This window comes from Sycon ciliatum, chromosome 1, assembly GCF_964019385.1.
Source record: "Sycon ciliatum chromosome 1, ocSycCili1.1, whole genome shotgun sequence".
Lineage (NCBI taxonomy): Eukaryota > Metazoa > Porifera > Calcarea > Leucosolenida > Sycettidae > Sycon > Sycon ciliatum.
Genome location: NC_088643.1, coordinates 77,084,236 through 77,108,951, shown reverse-complemented (window position 1 = coordinate 77,108,951; position 24,716 = coordinate 77,084,236). Strand labels below are relative to the sequence as shown.

Genomic DNA, 24,716 nt, shown 5'->3' with positions numbered 1-24,716 from the left:
TCTGGTACATCCGGCGGGGGTTCCAAGTGGAAGCAAGCCACGGAAGTGTCACGTAAAACGTTTGCTCCACGGGCTATGCAGTGTCAGCAGAACGGCTTTGATTTCACAGTCACAGAATTTTTTTATTTGAAGAGAGTTTCTCTGCTCGTTGTCTGAAAAGCTTGTATTGGGAGAGTTCGTGACTCCGGGATAGCAAGAATAGGCATGGATATAGATTTACAAGATTTGATGGAAATAGCTCTTGGCACGGCATGAAGACCCGATCGATTTCGAAGTAGATGTGCTTCAACCTGCTCCTCAGCCCCATTTTGGTACAATTTCCAACACTCGACAATCGAGAGAAGAAAATGAGGAGCCCAGATCGAGCAAAAACTGACGAATATCGTCCACAGAGACACTGCACTCCGGCGACAATGGGGAGCGCTTTGCTTTAGGTTCAACAGTGGCCATTGTTCTTCTCTTATCGGAGAGACACTCAAAAGAGAAAACTGTTCGACAACTCTAAAATAATTCTTTGTGTACTTGAGCCTTTCAGTTTCAGGCGTGTTACGTGGCCGTGGATTCGTAAAGAAAGACCCCAAATTGGGCAAACGGGCGAAGTAGGTCCGGGCCAAACTTCCCATTTCGTCATAGCTACTCACTACATGACGTATGAAGTTTGGATTTCGTTGCGGCACTGATTTGTGCTGAGAAGGATCACGAGTTGCACACTCTGGGGGGTTATGGACTCTTGGTAGTACCTGCACACATAAAAAGAGTAGAGTTGACATGGCAATAGGATTGTTATGGTGATAGGGTTATGAGCAGGGAGTCGTAAAATACCGGGAGGCGACACGAGATGCACAACCGCGTCGGATGATTGCCTCAGCTCGGGCACGAGTGCTGAGACCTCACGCGCTGCATGCATGGCGAGGGACTTCCCATGAGGTCAAAGCGGCGCAGGTCATGCAAAAGGACGCGTTCGCTGTTTGGTCCAAAAAATTTGAAAACTCAATAAAGTTATCCTGCACACAACGAATCCAGTGTCAGCAGTTCGTTTTGTTTTTCTAAGTAATAATACTTTGTGCCTTGGCCTTCGAAGTAAAGGATGATGGAGCTTGACAGAGATGACTGCCAAAGTGATGAGTCCACCGTGGAAGATGTAGATGACGCCACGTATTCACTTGGTGACCTGAGTTGTGGGGATGTTCAGCTGTGGGCTACAGGTGAGATTCTTTCGTTTGCATGTTTTTGTCTCTTCCTTGTGGACACGAATGTATAATCTGTAGCATACCTAAGTGCCCGAACTGACCCGATAAATTAGGTGGTCGACACCATCCTTTTCATCCTAGTCTGCCCACGATGCATTGTCTGTTCACTGTGACAGGATATTTATTGAAGTCCTGAAAATTTACGTGTGTACCTAGTATGTATCATCACCGTAGATGATGTAAACCTCCATCCTCAAACCATACTTTGTCTATGTGCAGATCGATGTAAGAGTGGTAGTGCCATCATGGTGTACAGGCCTATGGAAGGTGCAGTGATCCATGGAATTTGCAAACTGCTGGCAATGAGACAGGCGAGTGTTACTGAGGCGACGGAGTCATTCCTGCATGTTATTACGACACGGTTACACAAGGCATCAGGTACTGCAAATCTGCTACGCCAGGAAGTGTGCCAGCTGAAGGCATGCAAGGGTGCTGATATTTCGCAAGCATGGCAACAAATGCTGTCCGTCAAGACAAGACAGTGGTGCCCCAGTTGTCGCGTTCGAGTCATTGCCAGGGGCCGAGCATTTCTCCGCTCTCTCCTCGTGGGTTGTAAGCTCTGTATAAGACAAAATACAACACAGAGTGAACATTGGTGATACGATTATTTTTGTTATGGCATTCACCTGTTCGAATTTGCACAGGGTGCATCAAACCCTGTAGCCTTTGCACAAGTCTGACCATTACTACGGGCAGATACGACTGGCTATGTGCAATAACTTAGGGTGTGGGGTGGTTCTCATAGCGTTCCAATAAATTGCTTTCCCTTGTTTGTTTGTTTTTCTGCAGGCATTTCATGGATTCTCTTGATGTTCTGACTGAGTATTAATAACTCAACTACATGCTCTGCAGTGCACGTGCACATACTGTGTGTGTATGATACTGTGATAAGCGGTACAAGCAGTATACAGGATATTGACGGGTATTCACCTTGAGTGCATTCGCCGATAGTGTGACTTTCGTCGCAGAGAACTTTGCTCAGTCGGTGAGGCGACTCGGCCTTACGTTTCCTGAAGGCAATGTGTTCAGAACAGTTATGAACAGCTATGAACAGTTAAGAAATGACAAATATTGTTTGCAGTTCATGGGCCATATAGATGTGAAACACTTTGAATGCAGAAGAATGAGGATAGTGGCATCAAATACTGCATGGATTCTGTTTGATATGCTACTTTTTTTTCCCTTCCATGGAGAGGTGAGTACATCGTCGAACTTCATCTCGAAACTTCACACAAACCTAGAATGGAACTTGGACAACATGAAGGGGCCATGGGCATGGTGTGTTTAGTGGAGAACTATTCCGAAAACAGGGTGTCATTCGCATTGACTCAATTCAAATTTGAGTACATTTCGTGAATAACTTACCTTGACATTCCGTCGTCTCCAAAGCAGTGAACTTCCAAAAAAAATTAAAAGCCACGGCTCAATCTAAGGTAATGCGTGGTACGTATCAGAAACAACCAGCTTTCGCTCTGGAGATCCAGAATAGCCTCGAAGCATATAGCAAAAACAATTGAGAAAAAGAAGATGACGACGACGTTTCAATCACGCTTCAAATTTCGCGGGTCGAGTGCGGCAATCCTCGGATCGTGAAATGTGTGGCGTGTCGCCTCCCGGTATTTTACGACTCCCTGGTTATGAGGGCTACTAGGGTTATCATCTCTCGAAATATTAGGGTTATCGTCATGGTGATAGCCCTAGGGTTAGGGTTATCGTCATGGTGATAGGGTTAGGGTTATAGGGTTATGGTCATGGTCTTATCAGAAATATTAGGGTTATTGCCATGGTGATAGCCCTAGGGTTATGGCCATGGTGTTAGGGTTATCAGAAATATTAGGGTTATCGCCATGGTGATAGCCCTAGGGTTAGGGTTATCGTCATGTTGATAGGGTTAGGGTTATCATCGTCAGGAATATTAGGGTTATCAGGAATATTAGGGTTATGGTTATCAGGATTATTAGGGTTATCGCCATGGTGATAGGGTTAGGTGTTATCAGAAATATTAGGGTTATCGCCATGGTGATAGGGTTACCAGGATTATTAGCAAGAGTACATGAAAACCAGAGTGTGCAGCTTGGGGCCTTTTCTGCTATGGGTGTCTGTCACGGCGAAATTCCGTGATTACATCATATTTGGCCCAGATCTGAGGCGGGAAATGGCGTAGTGCGTACAACTGAGCTGCAGTTGTGCAGAAAGAGACCTGCTTGAATCCTGCTTGTACGCACTACATCACTAAAATGATGTAATCACGGAATTTCGCCGTGACAGCAACCCATCGGAGCTGCACACTCTGGTTTTCATGTACTCTTGTTATTAGGGTTATCATCATCCGGAATATTAGGGTTATCGTCATGGTGATAGCCCTAGGGTTAGGGTTATCAGGAATATTAGGGTTATCGTCATGGTGATAGCCCTAGGGTTAGGGTTATCGTCATGTTGATAGGGTTAGGGTTATCATCGTCAGGAATATTAGGGTTATCGCCATGGTGATAGCCCTAGGGTTAGGGTTATCGTCATGGTGATAGGGTTACAGGGTTTATTAGGGTTAATATGCCCCGATTTTTAGGGTTAAACGTACAGATTTAGGGTTAAATCGCACAATTTAGGGTTAAAACGCCCAGGTTTTAGGGTTAAATCACATTACGTCATCGATGACGTCATGTGTAAAACGCTCCGATTTTAGGTTAAATCGCAAAAATTTGCCGTAAATCGCAAAAATTTGCCGTAAATCAAAAAAAATAGGGTTAAAACCCCCCGGTTTTTAGGGTTAAATCGCTATGACGTCATCGATGACGTCAGTGAGTTGGTACACGCCTAATACTTTCTACTTGTATCAAACCGCGCGAATATCATGGTGACGTAGCCAAATCAGCAAGATGTTGTCGCATCACTGACTTCTTCTGTGAATGGTATTTCGCGAGTTCGCATCGCACGCGTCTGTCGCAGATCGCGTCGCATCACGTGTCGCATTGCAAAAAAGCTTCTGTGAATCCCGCTTTACTTTTATTTTTCGCCAATCACCCACTCTCTATAATATTGGCCCGTGTTTCCACAGAGTCTTGAGATCATTGTTGTAATAAATATAATGTCACTTGATGTCATGAAAGGAGGAAACAGTAAAGGCGGAAGAAGAGAAGAGGCACAGCCAACAGCAATGGACAACACGACTGCTACCTGAATGTTCAGGGCTAGCCTAATGGCCTTTCTCACCAGCATAGTACTTAGCAGCCAGCGCTATTAAGTGTGTTATTTTTGCAGAATTTATCCGTTGTTGAGTGTGCATGGTTAGTGGCATTGCATCTTTGGATGAATTAAGGTTGTGTACATCATAACCTTGTAGATCAGGCCGATCCAGTAGACTCAGGTTGTAGTCGACTCTAGCAAGCAAACTAATGGCCACATCATCGCCATACTTTGCACGGCGACAATGCTTATAGACATCGGGATGGCTGAACAAGCTCTGCTGGTCCGCACGCACACGGTCCATCAAACCTTTGCTATAGACAACTCCAGCTGCTGTTGAACCTACTGTCATCAATGAGGACCGAGCAGTTTTTCTGGGATACCAATGTAGTTTCTGAGCAGGGCACAGGGTAAGAAACTGCGGCTTAGAGGAATACAACGTCGAAAAGTACTTTGGCACATTATCCCGAATGACGAACGTATCATCGTCAACGAATGTCATCCACTTAATGTTCATATAGTCCTCCTCTTTCAAGACTTTCCCAAGGTTGATCCAGGTAGTACCACAGCTGGCAGCATGAAACCAGTGCTCAGCTTCTTTCTGGAAAGACACATCTCCAGGTTGATCGAATGGCTCTATGCGCTGTAATCGCTTAGGAATGCCATCCAGCAACTGGTCAGTTGAGAAGAAACGCTTGCATGCTTTCACAAAGTACAGAATATCATTATCTCCTACAGGATCAACACCCTGGCTCGCCTTGCCTGATGCTGGAGGTGATGTCTTGCGTGGCCTGGTAACCGTTGCCCGATTTAGTGTGCTCGTCGTCTCTCGGGCCACAATCCGTAATTCCGCTTCTGTAATGTTCCCCTTTGTATCAGGCCTGATGAGCACGTGAACAGGGTATATTTGCCCGGACAGGTTGCTCCGTCGATGCTGTCCCACACGTGGACGATATTGGTGCGATGGTTTCTCAAGCGAAACGAACCAAAGAGTAGCAAGGACTACTAGTAAACAACTACCAACGCATGCAAGAAGCGCGCGCATGTCGGTCAAGATTGAGGACAGGAGTAGAGTGGGACTGTACGAAGCTCGCAGAACTCTTTCGAGAAGCTCCAGGTCTCAGGAGTGAGTGAAAGGAGTCCTGGAGCCGACAGCGTTTGGAGAAAACTAAAAGGCAAACTAAACGTTACTAATTCAAGTTTATCCAGCATGCAAGCTGATCTGAGACCGACAGGCACGCTTTCACAGACAGAGTAACAGTACATGTGCATTACGTATAATTATAATAGCACATGGTACGGAGGGCATTATGGCTATGGCTGATTTATGCCCTAGTGCGTAGGCCTCGGTCGTGCACCGTAGCCCAAGGGCCGCAGGCCGGCGGGCTACGGTGCACGACTTAGGGCTACGCACTAGGGCATAATGCACGACGCACCATGTGTTTATTAGGGGTGTCATCGATTGGCGAATCTGGATTGAGTGCGAGCAGGCGGTGTGGTCCGAGCAACGCTGGCCCAATCGAACAAAACAAGGGTGTAGTACGCAAAATGTACGCATATCGTACAAAGATTCTGTGAAAGCTGTCCAAAAACGGCAAAGTCCATTTCCACTCCAGCCACTCCCGCGATCCCGGTGTGGGGGCCGGTGTGGTCGGATTCCACTCCAAGTACACCTACTCCGGATTCGACCAAACGATCACGCTCACTCTGGAGGTATATTATCAAGAGTAGATAAACAAGAGTGTACAACTCGCGGATGGGTTGGCCCATGGCGGAATTTTTTGTTGACGTAATCTTTTCGACGACGCACGCGCTGCGAGCCTTTTGGAGAGTTTTCCCTCGTGCACTTGGCTGGGCTTTACACTACAAGGTCGGTGCCCAGCACGTGCTCTCACCCTGCTCTGCGGCAAAATCCGCGTTTCTCTGAAAAAAGGTGACGTAAACAAAAAATTCCGCCGTGGGCGCGGGGTATCTGCAGATTGTGCAGGAGAGATCCGGAGTGAGGTATATTATGCTCGAGGTATATTATGATTGTATCAGATTGCGACGACCATTATAAGTACTAAGGGTGCGTTCTTAAATCCTCTCGGAAAAGTTGGAGACTCTCCGAAAAGTTCGAGAGCTGTTCTTATATCCTCTCCGAATTTTAGGAGGCTCTCCAAAGCTCTCCAAGCTTCAGAGGTGGTTGAAACTTGGAGATTCCCGCGGTTTGGGATCAGCGCATGCGAACTAGGCTAAAAGCCACGTGTTGATCATGAGTGTACGCATTTCCCTTTTCGCATACGCACAGCGCATACTATATTCGTGGCACTCAAGATCGCGGCCCCTTTGGCGCTTCATTTTGCTTGACATCTGCAAAATATCTCCGAATTCTTCGAGACCCGTTCTTGAAGAATCCCAGTTTCTTCGACTTCTCTTTTCTTCTTCTCCTAGAAGCTAGAGAATTTAAGAACGCACCCTAAGTAGTGGCTGCAAATGACCGATATCCGTCACTTGCAGCTCTGCATCAGAGACCTGTAGCTGGCCTGAAGAGTTGTAAAATTACTCCTTCGTAGCCGGGCAAGTCAGAGCGAGGGCGATTCACGAGGTATATTATGTATCAGATTGCAACGACCAGGAGGCTCTTATTAGTGGCTGCAAATGACCGATATCCGTCACTTGCAGCTCTGCATCAGAGACCTGTTGCTGGCCTGAAGAGTTGTAAAATTACTCCTTCGTAGCCGGGGGAGTCAGAGCGAGGGCGATTCACGGCTTGGTCAAAAAACTGTCGGCCTGGAACGTAAACGTCGATCTGCCGACACAGTTCACTTGGTTCAAACGCCTGACCTGGCATGCTGCCTTGCGTGAAAGGAACATTTTTTCCGAAAGCAAGCTTCTTCTCCAAAATTCGAAATTTCTTTCCAAAAATGCCGTCGTCCTTGACCTCGAAGCTGAATGTTGTTAGGATAGAAAATTAGCGAAGATGTAGCCGACCCATTCTGGCAAGCCGTGTGCCCTCTGGATATGCAGTTGTTCGCCATGGTCAACAATCTTCTTCTCCTTCGTTCGTACTTTCACTTTCCTGACCACGAATACAAGCGGTACCCATGCTCAGGTTAGTGTTTATTTGTCTGTCTATGCACATACATGTAATACAATGTACTGTTCGTGCTGCAGGCACTGGCCGATCATGGAAATAGAGGAAGCAGCCAGCTTTCTTTGAATTCTCGTGCTTTCAACAAAAATATGTACACACTTTCCTTGGCCCCTCTTTCCCACCGCCACCATGCATGCACAATCGAGTTTGCTTTAATGCCCTGCAGTGCAGAATGCTCCCACCACCGCAACTACCACCGCCGCCACCACTACCAGCAGCAGCAGCACCGTGACCACCACCACCACCACTGTGACCACCACCACCACCACCACTGTGACCACCACCACCACCACCACCACCACCACCACCACCACCACCACCACCACCACCACCACCACCACCACCACCACCACCACCACTGTGGCCACCACCACCACCACTGTGACCACCACCACCACCACCACTGTGACCACCACCACAACCACCACCACCACCACCACCACCACCACCACCACCACCACCACCACCACCATTCGCTCCCTTGTCACTGGACAGTTCTGTCCGTTTGGTTTTAGCGAATTCAAATAAAGAAAACAACAACAACAACACCACCACCACCACCACCACCACCACCACCACCACCACCACCACCACCACCACCACCACCACCACCACCATATCGCACTTGCCCCTAAGGCAGTTAGGGCAACTGTCACTGGCAGCCCAGGGTTGAACCCACATTATTAATTTTTGAAATTTTCTAGGGTGACACGAAAAGCTTCATGCACTGGGTGGTCACTCTCTATTCATGTATACCACTCTGCCGATAGTGCATAGAGCTCTCTTTTGAGCTGCCCAGCTGGCCCTCGTTATGATTTAGGCTGAAAGTCTACCGTGCCGTCTCCCTTATGCTATGACTCCATAATGCATATGTACAGAAGAGAAAATCCAGGGGCTCCGTTGATGAAATTCTGTTTTGTCAAGTGGGCATTTTTGATTATTGTGGATGGCGTGTAGTGCCATAGTACAGTTCCTTTTGCTACGTAACATTTGCACAAGTCACGTTTCAGCAATTGAACTAGGAAGATCTATGTCTCTGATCTTGTCATTTGGCCCGGCTGGTGCTGTGCATTAACAACCATTGTCAGGCACCCTCGAAAGACCAACAGCGATGAGTTCATGACCCAAGCATTATTTGGGCCGTTAAGTTGACTAAACGGGAGTGTAGCAAGCTTTGATCGGCGTACTTCCTTCCGTACGTAGTGAAATGTTGTCCGAGCTGAATAGATTCTATCTCCTGCGGTTTAGTACAACAGTTTCACACCTAATACTGTAGATTCGACGTTTCCAAGAAAAACCTCCATGGAGACTGGAAACTATAGCAGATCATAAATGATGCAGCAGCTCAGCTGATTCCTCAGCTCGTGTCTAGGTTCATGTACTTTGGTAAACGTGCTGTGGCAGACTCCATGTGTAAAGCTGCATACTCTTGGGGTTATTGATTCTTGCTGATAATTCCATTAACGTTATTGCATAGATATGAACATCATAATAATTGAATGTTGGCAAGACCCAACAAGGTGTCCCTAATGACTTACATCAGATCTTCACAAAATGCACATACTGTAAGACATGATTTTATAATATACAATCATGTCTTACAGTATATATTATATATTTAAACGAGGAAGCAAATCTAACGTTTTAACGGATGACATTTCTTCGTTATAATAGATCCGTTGAGGCCGTACTGCTTCATATATGCTGTGTGTGGATATGGCAGAATACTGCAAGATTGTTAACATATCTTCTCGTTAACCTATGAATTTTGGACAATCGTTAAATTTGCGACTCGTTATAACAGAATGTCTTACAGTACATCTTGAAAAGCCATATTTTGGTTTCACATACACGTCCAGGGCCGGCGGAACCGGTCAGGCTGGTCCGGCCATGGCCGGACCACTTTCCCAGCTGGATGGTCCATGTGATTCGTGCAAAACCGGTGTAAAAAAATCCAGAGGTACATGGCTCGACTGTACTGCCGACGTGTGATGTGCTTCGAAGTAGCTCAGGACTCCATGACCGGCACTGTATGGCTTTAATGATATGGATAAAAAAAAGTTGTGTTTGTGTTCTTTTACTATAATTTCCTGCATTTTCTGGAGCCTTTAAAGAGGTGCCCAAATTCGCTCTATTTCACGTAAATTTTAAATATTTCTCCGGGGGAGGTCCCCCGGACCCCCCTCAAAGGTTGGCCGGACCACTCCAAAACTCCTTCCTCCGGCCCTGACGTCTCATTTCTATCACAGAGATCAGTAGCCATGGGCCATTGGTGGCAATACTGGTAGGAGTCGCCCGAGGCTTAGCCAATAATTTCCGTTCTATACCCAATATACATACCCGAACTGGGCACAAATCTATCCCATTCCTTGGTGCTGACCCCTTTGATGCACCACCGAATCCCTTAGCATTATTAGCACCTCCAATTCATTTCGTCATCAGCTCACCGCATGCTCAGTACTGTGTTGTAAAGTATGCAAATTTTCGACGCTTTTAAATTGCAGCCTCCCCAGGGCAAAAACACATCTCGGCCACATTGAAATTTCAGCCTGTACTGCTGATGCCTGTATACACTGTCACATTGAACCTTGCAAAACAAATTTTAGGCTACAAATGCCCAGTAAATAAAAGGGGAGAAGGCACTGAACGAAGTGTCAACCTACGAATACAACCTCAGTGCAACAACATGCTCTTTCTCTTTCTGCTTGTGTAAGCAGAAAGAGCACGTTGTTGCACTGAGGTTGTATTCGTAGGTTGACAGTTCGTTCAGTGCCTTCTCACCTTTGGTTACGTAATCTTGTTACCTTTTGCGTTTCCTCTAGTAAATAAATGACAACCGCTCTATTCAGTTGCTATTCGCTCCTGGCGCATGCGCTGGACGCAAAATTATTTTATTTGTGATGTCGAAAAAGTATGCGGTTGTCAGTTGACAAACCCCCTTTTATTTACAATTCAGTTGCGTGATGTCCACCACTTTCCGAATTACAAATGCGCAGGCCGATAATAGCCGAAAATAAAATATGCGCCGAATATGCAGTACCTTGCGCACTCTGTTAGAAGACATTAGGGCTACTGGGAATGAATGCTCAAGTAAAATGATGAAGTACAGTAATACAATACTATATGGAGTTCATTTGGCATGAATACACCAAGCCAACTCTCCTATACAAACAGTATAGTGTTGCTGCCAAAAATATGATTAGCTAAAGTTGCCTTTTTGCATTATTATGGTTGAACTTTTTTTTCCTGTAGCCTCGTTCCCATGCTGGGGATTTAATCACGAAATTTGTTAGCAAGACGAAGAGGTTTTATGTGAGCTTACTATTATTCTACCTGCACTTGCTTTTATCTTTTTTGTGCAGGACTCTGAGAAGCTGGAGGGACCCCACAAACCTCAAGCATTGAGGATACAACTTTTAACCAAGAACCAGGCAACATGATGTGCATGTATCACGTTCGCTGTGATTGCATCGTTTCAGGGTACACTGACAACATACTAGCACTAGTAACTAGTCCTTGATTAGCAGCAGTGGCCTGAATTATTGCCTGGCCGCTATTCATATAATCCTTTGGTGCTTACTCATCGCCTTGTTCTGTCTCTAAAATGGCGTATGGGTGTTCTGAGGCTTGTAATATTTGCTCAAGCCGCGCATTGGCATTGGTGCATGTCGGTAAATGCCAGCCACTGCTGCCTAGCTCAACATGTTTTGTATGATGTAGAATGCGCTCTGTGTATCTACAATCGAGTGACCTGCTTGTGTGGGCTAACTGTAACTACACCAACAGTTGCACTAGTATGTGCACTGTGCTGGCACAGTGTATCATACTCAGTCTTGTCACTTCTTCTCCCACTTTTACTGTATTGTTTAATTCACTGTACACATCTTGCCCAGCTCCTCTAAGGCCACACAGAATTAGTTTGTTGTTTTGGGCCGCTACACTCAGCTGGTGTAAGGTTGGTCTGCTTCTCTCTTCCTTCTCTTCGACGTGTCCAGCCAATCATTCATGTCAAGCTTTGCATAACTTAGATCACTGTATATACAGTCACCTGGCTGGAAACGTCCAAGTCTGCAAAATCCCATCTTTCTTGAGGGACCCCATTTTATAGAGTGGACGACATTCACTTTCCTGATAGACTCACCTCAGATGTTGGTACACTGTATTGTACCCATCCCTGATTTGTACATGCACCACTTTTTTGGCAACTCCGAACAGTGAGAATGTCTGCTGTGGATAGTTCTCATGCTTTAAACTCATTCGTAAACAAGTACGGTATAATACCACCAAAATGTAGTTCATTACAAGTCGTCGATTATGATCCTTTGTTGAGACGAAAGCTTCGGGACCTGGGAGTACTTGTGACATACCCATATCATACTCTCTCAGGTTCTGAAGCTGTGTGCTGTGTGCCAGGGGTTATGGCGATCGAGTGCATGTATGTTCGGATAAGGGCGTGGGAAAACACTCATCTAAAACATACTCATTTCCTCATGCATACTTTCATTTCTCATTCTTTTTGGCACACACTCCAGCTCCTCGAAATTATCATGGGATGCATGTTGATGACAGCCTGCTGCCATGCAGCCTGAGCAGTTCGGACAATCAATCATTCGGATAATCAGCATTCTATATTACTACAGTTGTAGCAGCTGTATTTCATGTACAGTACTACAGTAGAGTCAGGCGCCGAAGAACGTGTTGCCCAAGAATGTCCAGCCTGAAATGCTAAGAACACCACCGCCTTAAGTTTAAAAGAATGGCGGTGTTGGTTTTCCGGTAGCTTTCGGGATACATAATTATGATCCTAACATGATTGTTTCTAAGAACATGCTATAAGAGCGCAGCCGGATGGCTGAAAAATAAGAACACCCCAGGCTAACCTCTTGGACACAACGTTCTTGGACGCTCGACTCTACTGTAGTATGGAAGAACGCTCTTCGGCAGGGATGTTACATGTTAGAAATCATGCATGCAAGATGCCTATTTAAGTCTGCTCTTCTTTTATGACAAGCTTTGGCATGCATGCAGCTCTTAATAAATCCCAAAGGTGGAGTGCAATGACATGTTTAACAAGTCCCAAAGGTGGAGTGCAATGACATGCATTTGGAACCGTGATCACTAAAATCCTGCGCTTACCGGTAATTCTAAGATTTAGAACTATAAGTGATGTTGCACACCAAAGAACGTCGTTCCGACGGCCTAGGTCGGGGGCGTTCTTGGAAGAACATCATGCTGGATTGTAGATAAACTATATAACCCGCATGTGTGTGATAACAAAAGCTGCGGTACAGTGCGGAGAAACTAGTATAACATACTAATATCACCAGTAGGTTTTTTAAACTTCTTGTTCTATACTGGAGAATATTCCAGCGAGTGAATCCAGAGCAAGTGCTATGGAAATGGACTAGCGAGAGCTCACAATAGCCAGACAGACCCACGAGTCCTTTCTTGAACCGAACAATAATCATCTATGGCATTCAACATTCAGTTTGGGAAGCCATGCAGTCCTGGGACAATTATCCAAATGCATTCTTGTCTCCAGACCAAACAATGATTGTTATCATACTTGACAATTTCCAACTCTACGACCACCATGCCAGCTCAAGCAAAAAGAAGCAAAGGAAGATGGAGATTTCTACTTGTGCAGCCATTCAGGGAGGAGCACGAAGGCTGTTTTAACATTACATGATTCGACTGTGCACGCACTTTCCAAAAGTGTACTTATCACACACCATGTGAACTCTTAGGCTGTTTGCAGTGCGATATACTTACATGTGCATGCACTTGCCGCACATTCACACTCCAGTACAAAACATAATTATGCAAATATGTAATGCACATAATGTAACATTCTACGCTTGAAAGCAGATCAGCATTCGAACTTTTTCATTGCCTTCAGGCTGCAACAGCATATTGCAAGAGGGCACAATGGTCCAACCCAACATCTTCCAGTGAACACCATCGGCCATGGCGGTACAGACCATCTGACATTCACTCACACCACCCACATAGAAGAGAAGCAATGTTGATACTTCATAGTTAACACGTTACAAATACTACTGAGGGTGCATAAAGGCAGTACACCAGGTTCAGGATGCATTGATCCATTCTTCTGCTTCAACTACCTTAGCTGCTCATTTGATCTATGGCTATGCATGCTGTCGTCAGTGAGCCACATCATTGCGAAAGACTGATGACGGAGAGATCATTGCGCGTGTGTAGTCACAATACTATCAGAGAAATACGTTTGGCAAATATAGGAATACTGTGGACAAAATTGTACACAATAACCTGCCTTGAAGCAAATCTCAGAAAGAAAGCGCTGTGCAGATGCATGTCAGCCGCTTCAGATTCAGTCACTTCGTGAGATCCAATATTCTTCCAACTGTACTGCTCAGCCTTCGGTGATCCACAGAGACAGACAAACAATCTGTTCCGTCCTTCCACATGAGAAACAGAGAGTGAACATGTTCCAGTTCATTCCAGTATGAAGGTGGCGGATACAGGCAATGAAAGTCATCGTTGGGCCAACATGACCAGCCTTCAGACATGAGTTCTCAGAGACCTTCGCTCATGATAATGGTATTCACCCTTGGCTACAATCCTGCAAAACACATGAAAAGATTGCAGCAAAACAAACTGGATGTTATAAAGAAGCAATTTAGGAAAACTAAGCCTATCGTATTTGTAGTACAGTGAAGCTAAGATACAACACCCAGCAGGCAGGCAAACTTGCTAATATCCGATGAATTAGCATGCCTGGTCATGGCACACCGGGTACCAAATATGCAACCAGCATAACGTTTCCACCAGTATTAATAACCTATTGTAACGTTATTATCAAACTACATAACTGCTAAGAATGTGCAACTACTAACATAAGGTACGATCGGCTTCGAAATCCAATGGTTATGAGCAAGCGCGTATATATTTCTACATGTGCCATGTAGATAGAGTGTTTCATCAGGTTCAGTAGGCATGGATTCACAGTTCATTGTTCTGCTTCAACTGCCGTAGCTGTGATGTACAAGTTTTGATCTCTGGCTACGCATGATGGTATTAATGAGCCCAATGGCCCACAAAAACCGAAGTGATGAAACTTTCTGCCGTGGGCAGAGGGATCATCGAGTTGCCCACTCTTGGTTATGTACTCATTCCATTACCAACTATCAGTGCACAAGTACTGCTACGCCCTCACTATGATCCATTGCAACAATATCATCAGGTACTTGCATGCTACTGCACCCAAGCTGGACTCAATTTCCCGTGATAGGACCTGTGATGGAGCTGCAACAACCAGCGATGCAAGTTTGCAGTCCAATTATTTGAAACTGGCCCGCTATGTTGCTGAGAATGTACTCAAGGCAACATTTGAGAAATTACCTTTCGAAAAAATGTTCGGTACAAACATGGCCGGATATTGTTTAAACTTTACGGTACTGTGTGAAGAAAACAACTATTTTATTGCATAGACTAAAGGAGCTATCCAGCATTATCGATAATTTTCACGAAATGAAAGAAGGACCCTCCTCCACCCCCACCCCCACCCCCCCCCCCCCCCCCCGATTGATGTCCGTAATATCAATATTTTTTCGAAACGAAACTCCCCTTGACCCACCAACAAACGAAACTTTTTCTCTTCGTGTAAAAGATCGACAATTATGGACCCGGCATTATCGATAATTTTCACGAAATGAAAAGTTTAGTTATGAGCAACTTGTGACCGTCCCCCACCCCCACCTACTCACCCCTCCACGAAAAATAGCTGGAATGGACTAGTGTTTCAGCTATCAATATTTTTCATTACGAAACCCTTCTTGACCCACCCGCCCATGAACGATTTTTTTCTCGTTTCGTGTTAAAGATACTCAATCTGTTAAAGATAGATAATTATGGACGGCCCCTAACGTGCCAGGTTAAAAATGAATGGACCGTAGAAGATTGTTAGTGATATCACACGATCAGAACAGGTGACAACCAACACTACATGGCTGTATACTTGATGTGCTGCATTTACTGGGTGCAACGCAGGGAGTTGTAGCATCTAGGGAGACGACACAGGCGACTGTAAAGCTAAATGACATGGGGTTCAACCCAGGGGTTCCTGTTTCAGCCACCCTTGGGGCACCATTGGGCAGATCTATACACGCTCGTACATGGTATTGCTAACCTGGGCCGTTCTCAGGGTCAGTAGGTCAATGCCGTGATCGCGGGTTGCACAGATCACGGAAAACCTCCAAATCCTGACCCAAAATTCTATAAAGTATTGTGTAGTCTCCCTACAGTGTAGGTGCTATGACTCCCTGGTGCGATGTACCTGCTGGTGAATAGACAAATTGCAACCAGGCCATAATTCGGATAGAGCAGACGATCCTGTCCTGGACCCTGTTCCACATTCAAAGTATCTAGACTCAAATAGTGAGGGAGGAATATTGTGGTACTGACTCCGATTTTCATGCGCTAAGAAATTATCAAGTACATTGTATATGTAACTGTAAGTGATAATCACTCAAAGTACGAAGCTAACAGTAATATTCACTGGTTAGAGGGAAAGGCACAAACGGGAAAGGTCTGAAGAAAAATTGACTGTCACCACCAGGATTCGAACCAGGGACCTTCGCTTGAGGCCAGCGATGCTCTAATCACTGAGCTAAGGTGTAGCCGTCATCCCAGCCGAGATCGTTCAACATTTTCTTCAGACTTCGTAACGCACACTAACAAGTCAACATCAGCTAATGGTATATGTACTCTTTTTCGATTGTACATGCAAGCTCTACCTTGTGATATTGAGCTCTCTTCGTTTGGTGGGGCTACTCCGATCGTCTAATGTGAACCACAGTCCACCTACAATTCTACATTTGCAACGTTGTCCAATGTGCATCGGCACGCATTGTACATAACTGTTACAGCAAAGTGTAGATTATCCGCACCCCTCGGGCGCACGCTTTCTCCAGGGGGTTCGGATGGGGAAAAATTCGGATAACGGAGCAGTCACACATCCATCTAAGACTTGCACATTCCTTCACGTTTCCATCATTTCTCACATTCTCTTCACAGGAACTAGACACACTCTAGCTCCTCAATATGAATCCACGGTGATACATTGTTGCTCCAACCTGTTGCAAACTATCTTGTGCACCGCTTGAATGGTGCTTGGGGTTGGCGAAAATGAGCAGAAGCTCATTTTCGTCCCTTCAATTCAATGGAAACTGGCATTTCGAAAAAGTGATTGTTCGGATTATCGGCATTCTACTGTATCATAAAGTCGCGGATAAAAGCCGGGCTTATAAGCACATGAGCCGCTTTCTGCATCAGGTACCGTCTGCAGGTGCCATTGCGCTGCAAGCGACAGTCCACGCACGGCAGCATCTAGCTCCGCCACATTGATGTGCTTCTTATCGGCTGTGTCCCGCAGCCATGTACCGTCTTCGATGACTTGGCCGTTCAGCTGGAGGACCACACCGACTGCCAGATCCGAGGCATCGCAGAACACAGCCCAATCTCCATCGGACTCGGCTGATGCATGCCACACACCACGGACGGGGTCTTGCGCGGACAGCTGCTCAGCAACTTCGTCAGCACACTGAAGAACGCTAGGTGGAACCGGCGTGTCCCATCTGTCCACTGCACTTGATAGCCGCTTCAACATTGAGCAGGCTGGGCGAAGCCATGCGCACACTGGATAGTGGCTTGTGAGCCGGCCCGTCCATTGGAATACACCACGCTTCGTCAGCGGTTGGCGGAAGCTGAGGTCGACTCCATCGCGGCGAGCCCACATGATGGTACCATCAGCAGTCGTCGATAGCTTCAGGCCAAGCACTCGCGCCTCGGGTAGATGCTCTGGTGGCTTTGTCGGCAAGCCATACCGTGCTAGCTCTGCAGCGACGGCCTTGCGCTTCTCCGCTGGCGTGAGGACGTCATCAACGTAGTTGTCCACATCAGGCCATCGTCGCGTCACCCACCGAACAATGATGTCCATGAATTTTGGTGCAATCGATAGACCAAAACCCATCCGTGACATGGCGTACAGCTTCCCACGCCACACCACGACTTGGTAGCGCAAGAGGGATGGGTCGACTCGTACCTGCAAGTACGCCTTACGTATGTCGACAAGTTCAAACTGGCTGTCTGCAACCTGTCGCCACTTGCGGATCTTCTCACCGCATGCTGGGGCATCAGTGCCTGGGTTCGACTTAATCACCGCATTCAAGCCACGGTAATCAAGACAAGGACGAACTGGGGTCGACTCCTTGTGGGCTTGGTCCTTGGCGAGCAGCGGAATGATGGCCGCCGGAGGACCGTACGTAGCCTCGTCGTACTCGATCAGGTAGCCATTCTCGACCCAGGCGTCCATCTCGTCACAGAACTGCGACTCTTGCTTGTCTGACAGGTTGTGCCTCGCGTACTGTCCGATCCCTGAGCCGATCGGAGATGTAGGAGCTTGCCCATCACGCCACTGCCAGTGCAACGTCCAATGCTGCTTGTCGTTGTCCCACCGGAGCTCTCCGTCTTCGGCCTTCAGGGTCACACCACGATCGTCCTCTGTGACGTCCACATGACGGAGTGTGCTCTCAACGTCAGCTGCAGCAGTAGCGGCTGCACCGGTATCTCTAGGCTGAGGACCAAAGCACACGCCATTGACCTCGCCGTCCTGGCCATAACTGAGTCGAACGCCACCAACACCAGCTATAACGTCAGCACCGAGGAGGAGGTCTGCTGCCACAGCCGTCAATGAGTCGACAACGCAGGCATTCACACGCACTCTTGGCAGACTAACCGGTTCACCATCCCCTTGGCGCTGCAGTTCCACATCAACTGCTCCTCTGATCTTCACCTTGCTGCTATCCACGGATACAACAGACACACGTGGCTGAGCAGTGAACGGAATCTTGTGAAGTTTGAGGAACTCGACCGTAACCATTGTGTAACTTGCACAAGTGTCCACTGCTGCTCTAGCACGTGCCCATTCGCTGCCTACCACGCCTCGCACGTCAACGTAGATTCTGGGCAGTGAAGCTCTAGTAGCCTCGGCTACAGTGCACAAACACGCACCCCTCGCCAGGGAGCCACTGTCTGCAGCCGTTGCTGCTCCAGACGATTTCCGCTCTTGCCAGGCTTTACGCTCCGGACAGTCACTCTTCATGTGACCTGGCTTGTCACAGAAGTAACAGGTTCGAGGGCCAGTACGCTCGCCGCGCGTTCCTTTACCAGCACCACTCTTGCGACCAGATTTCTTCGCTTTCGGGCACTGCCGCGCCATGTGGCCAACTCCGCCACAGTTGAAACACGCCTGCTCATCCGTGGTGGCAGCTGCCACAACAACATCGCCACGCACTCGTGTCAAGTGGTCCGAGGTCGCAGCCTTCAACGCCCGTACCACGTCCAGGCAACCCGTCACACTCAACTCTTTGCCCGCCATCGTAAGTCTTAGCTCTCGGGCAAACTCTACCGGCAGTCCCTTGATCAGCTGCTCTATGATCATCGGGTCCTTGTCGTCATCAGCCTTGTGCCCCGCCATAGTACTCAGTCGCTGCAAATCGGCAACGTAGGCGTCGGGGGACTCATCCACGCGCATCGTCCGTGAGGTGAATCTGGCGTACGCCTGCGCCTTCGTCAGAGTGAACGACAGTCCCATTTTCGCCAAGACTTTATCTTTGTCTTTCTGATCGCTTGCCGGCATCCGTGAAAATACAAGAAACGCGTCATCCGTCAGGAACAACGGAAAATTCTTCACTTTCTTGTCGTCCGTGTCCCAACCTTGTATGTTTGCAAGCACCAGAAACTTATCCCAAAAACGTCCGAAATCGTCCCCGTTCCCACGGAACGGCTGGAGGAAGTTGTCAAACTTGAGCGACATCTCGCTGGCGTGGCAGGGTTTGCACTCGTCAATACAACACACACGTCCCGGGTTTCGGCACCAGTTGTAGTGGAACCCACGTTCGACCAGCCAGCACTATCGCAACACTTCGGATTAGGGAATGAATTATTTACAAGAGAATTGGAAGAGACATAGAAGTTAGAAGTAAGTTATCAGAACCAGACTGAAGCACACTGAACTAAAGGATCGACTCAACTACTGAAGTACAGAAAGACGGGCATGCAATCTGAGAAAGGAGTGCAGCTACGCACGTGGACACATGCACAGCATGAGAGGTGTACACATAAAGCAGAGGCGCGCGCATATGGGTGAGCGTGTACACAGCATGCATAGCAACATACAGTGTGACACAAGAGTCATAAGGCACCTAATATAGCAGTTCATAACACGCATGAGTGGCCATTCAATATACCGGTATAGTAAAACATGTCCATAATTATCGGAGAAAGGATCGGATGTGGCTAAATAATTTGAAACTGTTCACCTCTCCTCACTGCGCTCTTGGCCCACATTTACCACACCATAGCGAGGAAGTTCGTTCTTGGATAGATGCTCTACATCCTCCAGACATCTATCCAAGAACAAACTTCCTCGCTATGGTGTGGTGATTGTGAGCCAAGAGTGCAGTGGTGGACAGTTGCAAATAATTTTACTACAATGTGCTAAGCAGAACAGAGGTACTAGCACCTGGGTGGAAACTATTCTGAATTTTGAATGCCAGGGAAGGCTGAAGGATACCTATGAAACCACTGCCAAAGCAAACACGAATTTGAAAAGCAGTGCATGCATGGTGGCGGTGGGAAAAAGCAGCCAAGGAAAGTGTGTACATATTTTCGTTGAAAGCACGAGAATTCAAAGAAAGCTGGCTGCTTCCTCTATTTCCATGATCGGCCAGTGCCTGCAGCACGAACTGTACATTGTATTACATGTATGTGCATAGACAGACAAATAAACACTAACCTGAGCATGGGTACCGCTTGTATTCGTGGTCAGGAAAGTGAAAGTACGAACGAAGGAGAAGAAGATTGTTGACCATGGCGAACAACTGCATATCCAGAGGGCACACGGCTTGCCAGAATGGGTCGGCTACATCTTCGCTAATTTTCTATCCTAGCAACATTCAGCTTCGAGGTCAAGGACGACGGCATTTTTGGAAGGAAATTTCGAATTTTGGAGAAGAAGCTTGCTTTCGGAAAAATGTTCCTTTCACGCAAGGCAGCATGCCAGGTCAGGCGTGTGAACCATGCAGGGCCGGGTTCCACTGCGGCTCCGCTGCCCCGCTGCTCGTCTTTGAGGTATATTATGCTCGGCAGGCCGCGAAAGAGAGCCCGTTACCTGGACCCCTACTCGCGTGGGTAGAGCGAAACTGAGCACCCTGGGATGCGAGCAGCTTTTTAGTACTCCCGGGTCCAAAATCTCACCACCAGGCCGGGATGATCAAAACGTCTGCCGGGTCTGCAGCCTACAAACGTGGATCTGCCGACACTGTGCTGTCGACGACATGTCCGGCAAGGCACCTCCTTGCGTGAAAGCAAGGAACGCTTTTTTTTTAGAAAGGAAGCTTCTTCTCCAAAATTTAAAATTTTTGAAAATTATTCCTTCTGAAAATATCATCGCGTTCTTGACCTCGAAGCTGACTGCTGAATGCGATTAGGAAAGAAGATTCCTGAAGATACACCAGACTGATTCTGGCAAGCCGTCTGTCGTCTAGATATGCAGTTGTTCGTCATGCATGGTCAGCAATCTTCCTCGTTCGTCCTTTCGTTTTCCTGACCACGATGATGACAAGCAGCTCTCATGCTCAGGTTAGTGCTGTACTTGTATGTCTGGGCACACAACACATCTGAGATTCACCCACTGACGTTATCGAACTGAAGAATGCAGCAAGGGTTCCTCGGATTCTCTTGATTTCGGAACAAATTTCCTTCACTTTCACCCTCTCAGTCTCTTCCCCATGCCCTCCATGCATGCACAATCGAGTTTGCATTTCAAATGTTGTTTTTACTTTGGCAGTGCGTTCGATAACGTTAGGACAGTCTAAGTTAGGTGTTCTTCTCTTCAGGCTTATTGGACGTGTACAAATTCTAAAAAAATAGCTTCCATATGCTAAACGCAGATCCCTGTGAATACGGTTCTGCTGGGCAATGATGTTTACACCAATCTACACTCTATGCTGTCACAGCATCCACAACTGATCCTCTCTCTCTGAATTAACTATTTGATAAAGCCAATCTTTAAATCGCTGTTGCATAGGATCTCGGGTGGGAAGAAGCGATGAATCGATACATGGCATTGTGAAGAAAAGAAGAACAAATTCACATTGCACGTGAGACTCGGTTAGAAAGACTGAGTTTCTGCATTCATAAGAATGTCACACCCCGGGGATCATGATAAAGAAAACATATGTCGTGAAAATGACTGAAAGAACCAAAGAAGTATTTGATCTTCCAGCCAGCTTAGCCTGGTACTACCATACTAGCAGTGCTACCAAGTACCAGCCCTCCATATTTTCTGTATTTGTACGGAAAATCACTCCTTGTGCGCACTACAGAAATTGAGCAAATGGTATAGAAAATCGGAGAGGATCAATCAGCTGTGTAGAAGCATTGCAAGTGTAAGCTGAGTGATGAATAGTCTTGTACCAAAGCGAGTGCATGCCGTACCACAACAACATGTACATGTAGCACAAAAATAATAATGTCGTGAGTGCAAGTCACACATGTTTTACACTACCAAATGCAGCCACCGACATGCATGTGCGTGTCAAAAAACATTACAGTGCAAGTTTGCATGCAATGTACACGGCAGTACGCAAAACACTGCAAGATACGGAAAATCAGAAGTCTGAGTACGCAAAACAGACTCAATTGGTGGGCAGCTCTGTACTGGCCTGTGCGGAGGGAGTGAATCTCAATGTGTGCAATGCACGCACTTTGGCCGACAGTGAAAACTATGCAAGTCGTGTTGGTTTGCAGGATGAATGTGAGTCCTTTTAGACAAGCGCCTTAGTGGAGTAGCCCACCGAAAGAAGAGTACTTGACACTGCGAAGTGGAGTCTGCGCATACAACAGTGAGGGGGTAAAATTAGCTATGACTGATTCTGCATGTGTTCTGCATGTGTGTCACATTACACTAGCAGATAGGCACACCTGTTGTTCCAAAAAGATGCTTATGTCAGTGTCTGAATATGTCGTGTACCAGGTAATATTGTTGCCAGGATCTCACGGTGAGAGTCAGACTTGAATATGGTATCAATAGATTATCAATATCATACATCACCATGTACCACCCAAAGTATAATAGCCGAAGGACCCGTTTGTGTGGTGGTGTATGATTTCGTGAGCAAGATGAAGTGGCTACAGATGTGTCTTATATAACACCCTAAGAAAAGATCATCAATTCTGGGGAAAGTGATTCTGGTAGCATGTTGTATCCAGTGTGGCATGACAAAGACTCCCTCGATTTAGCCTGTGGAGAATCCGTAAATACATAAATACAATACATACAGGCATCGCAACCTTCGGATTATATGCTCTTTTGCTTGCCTCCTGGAGTGTGGTTGTACCTTGGTTCACTGTATTAGAATAATAGTAGACTTTGTTTTTCGAATTCGTTTCTATAACATTAGGTTTCTTTCTGTTGCTGCTATGTCTTTTCATGTGTTTTACAGGATTGCCATCTGTTGATGAATACCACTCTGAGGCACTCTCACGAGCGAAGGTGTTTGAAAATCCATGTCGGAATGATGGTCATGTTGGCCTAAAGGTGCATTACATTGCCGATACTCGCCACCTCCACCCTGGAACATGTTCAATTTCTGTTTCTCGTATGGAAGGACCGAACAGGTTGTTTTCCTGTCTCAGTGGACCACTCAAGACTGAACAGCACTGATGGAAGAAGATTTGCCGTGAATCTCGTTCACATAATCAGCCTGTTTAATTGCTGTACTGAGGTGACTGCTTCATAACAATGACCATGCAGCATTAATTTTGGATAGTATTGCAGTGCCCCTAAAATTGGAGAATATCGAATTTCTCTGATAGCATTGTGATTCATTTGTGAATAAACATCACTACTCTTTTTGAGTAGCATAGCAATGACAGAGTTGGTTTAATGTATGACAAAATGGAGCCGCTTTTTAACTTAAACCTGTACTATAATCAGTACCGCCGGAAGCAGTTTTTGATTGGTCCGGTAGTTTCATGGCGGGTACACACGTCCTCCACGGTAGGAAACGTTTGTTGGTGGCCAACAAGTTGGTCTGGTGATAACCTGACCAACCAGACCGGCGGGCCTGATAATTGTGGGGCTCATGAGCAGCTCAAGTACTTAGTATGGTTTTGGACATGTCCCCAGTAATATTTTATGAACCAGTGTACAGAGATGGTGCTTATGACGAAAGGAGAGAGGAGAAGTGTGTGAAAGTCGATAAAGGGCATCCGAAGGAACACATCGATCCTTGTTGTAAAGAATATTAAGTATAAATCTATGGTTGAAACCTACTTCCCCAAGCGTTCTCTGTTAAGTATAAATCTATGGTTGAACCCGACTTCCCCAAGCGTTCTCTGAGGGGACCGAGGTCTACTCTATCAGTTCATGTATTCTGTGAAGTGACATGACCATTCGTGGGGACCTTGCTCATAACTGCAAAAGTCCTCGTCTGATTTTTCCGCATCAATTGAACGTTATACATGTGCATGTAGTGAAAGCCACATGCAAAAGGCTGTTCCATGGCACTCATCTGCCACCAAGCTCTGGGTTCATTGGCTGAAAATATTCTTCGGCACAGTAAAGTCGTGCGCCCAAGAACATGGAAGCCTACAGAACATCCAACCTGGAATACTAAGAACACCACAGCCCAAAATTAAGAATTGCGGTGTAGGTTTGTGCTGTTGTCAAACACCGGGATTGTTATGTTGCACATGTATCTGAGCTTTACCACTACATACACGTCTGTCTTTACACAATTACCAATCTGCAGACAGCATGCTGTTTCGTCCTTTAGTTACTAATGGACTCATCAATGCAGCACAGAGAAAATGAGGCAGGTGAATGTCCTAGGCTAGAGAGCATCAAATACAGGTATAGAATCATGCCTTGCAGATCTCGTTACGGCCCCTTCGATGCATGTCTGAACATTAGATGGCTGTGTAGCTTCAGTTATCTCAGAATATGTACTATTTATCCAGCAGCAACAACGTTGGTCACACAACTATTCACTATAAAGAGTATGCGTTGGAACACTTTACCCCGAGTCATACTATAGCAG

The 24,716-nt window shown here is 46.5% G+C and overlaps 4 long non-coding RNA genes across 4 annotated transcripts; 3 read left to right on the top strand and 1 right to left on the bottom strand.

Moving 5' to 3' along the window:
* The first annotated feature begins 830 nt into the window (after nucleotides 1-830).
* On the top strand, nucleotides 831-2,092 carry LOC135807115 (uncharacterized). The gene is made up of 2 exons (XR_010551470.1): nucleotides 831-1,205; nucleotides 1,470-2,092. It is a non-coding gene; the product is annotated as an uncharacterized LOC135807115 (long non-coding RNA).
* Nucleotides 2,093-7,029: 4,937 nt separating this feature from the next.
* Nucleotides 7,030-11,887, top strand: LOC135805582 (uncharacterized). The gene is made up of 2 exons (XR_010551159.1): nucleotides 7,030-7,527; nucleotides 10,932-11,887. It is a non-coding gene; the product is annotated as an uncharacterized LOC135805582 (long non-coding RNA).
* A 1,705-nt stretch (nucleotides 11,888-13,592) lies between these two features.
* LOC135807114 (uncharacterized) lies at nucleotides 13,593-20,653 on the bottom strand. Its single transcript, XR_010551469.1, has 2 exons — nucleotides 20,408-20,653; nucleotides 13,593-14,173 (listed from the first exon to the last, which is right to left on the bottom strand). It is a non-coding gene; the product is annotated as an uncharacterized LOC135807114 (long non-coding RNA).
* A 148-nt stretch (nucleotides 20,654-20,801) lies between these two features.
* On the top strand, nucleotides 20,802-23,589 carry LOC135807113 (uncharacterized). The gene is made up of 2 exons (XR_010551468.1): nucleotides 20,802-21,252; nucleotides 23,118-23,589. It is a non-coding gene; the product is annotated as an uncharacterized LOC135807113 (long non-coding RNA).
* Nucleotides 23,590-24,716: the final 1,127 nt, after the last annotated feature.